Source organism: Pteropus alecto, unplaced genomic scaffold, assembly GCF_000325575.1.
Source record: "Pteropus alecto unplaced genomic scaffold, ASM32557v1 scaffold176, whole genome shotgun sequence".
In the NCBI taxonomy this organism is placed as follows: domain Eukaryota; kingdom Metazoa; phylum Chordata; class Mammalia; order Chiroptera; family Pteropodidae; genus Pteropus; species Pteropus alecto.
The window spans coordinates 1,820,813-1,822,003 of NW_006438644.1; the positions used below are offsets into that span (position 1 = coordinate 1,820,813).

The window sequence follows — 1,191 nt, forward strand, 5'->3', positions numbered from 1 at the left end:
CCCCAGGGAGCTTCCCGCCCCTGTAGCCACATCTCCTGGACTTTAATCAGGAAGCTGGCAAAGTACAACAGAAAAACCCAGGAGATTTGGGAAAGGAATCACCCATCACCTGCTGGTCACGCCCGCTGCTGTAGGGTCAGAAAAGGGGGGGAAGTCAACCCTCCAGGACAATGAAAGGACACCCCACTTGTCCCAGAACTTGTGAGCAGGAGGTCTCAAATGCCAGCTTTTATTTTTGTTCAAAGAACAGCTCTTTCTTTTTATCCTTCTCAGCCGGCTTTATCGGGACCAAACTCTACGAGGCTTGTTATATAAGGCGCATCGCCAGTGACAGCCGGCACGTTTACTGGGCCTGCCTATCTATCCATTTATCGGCAGGGGGAAGTGTCTGGGTGGCCAACATTAACACGTCTTTTATCTGTGTGTCTCTGACACTGTGCCTGACCCACAGTAGTGCCAATTCGTGGGTGTTTAATGAATTAATGAATTAGCGCTAAAGACTAGATTGCCTAAGGAAACGTGGCGGGAGTTAACAGAGCCAGGCTTCTGACAGACCAGGCTGAGGAAGCAGGGCGAACAACCCTCATGAGACAGAAAAAAGGGAAATGCACATGGGGAAATGGAACCTAAGTTTGTTCTTCTCCTCAGTCTTGTCCACAGCGGTTCATACACAGCAGAGTGTCCCATAGGAGACGCGACCAATTAACCTGACAGAAGAGCCTGTGTTTCCAATGGCTTGTGTCACTTCAGCTGATTCCCTCAATTCAAAGTAAACAAAAAAAGAAGAAGCTTTTTCTGTCCTGACAACAGAGCCTTCTGTGGCAGCCATACTGAAAATTTTTGCTTCTGTCTATGGCCATACCACCCTGAACAAGCCTGATCCTGTCTGATCTTGGAAGCTAAGCAGGGCCGGGTCTGGTTAATAATTGGATGGGAGACCACCTAGGAAGACCAGGTGCTGTAGGCGTAAAAAATAAAAAATAAGAGATTGTATGCTGACAAGGTCCTTGCAATCTGTGAGGTCAACCAAGGGTTGCCTCGCCTGAAAAAATAAAATAAAATAAAATAAATAATTTGCTTCCATATTTTAAATAATATGAATGCATCCGAAGGGCTTGTGATGAAGAGGAAAACTTTTGTAAATGATCTTGAAATATGAAGCACTACATGTCCCGCTGCTGGCCAATTGGC

General features: G+C 46.3%; 1 pseudogene; it reads left to right on the plus strand.

Annotated features, from left to right (window-relative positions):
* The first annotated feature begins 848 nt into the window (after positions 1 to 848).
* LOC112482869 lies at positions 849 to 967 on the plus strand (annotated as a pseudogene).
* Positions 968 to 1,191: the final 224 nt, after the last annotated feature.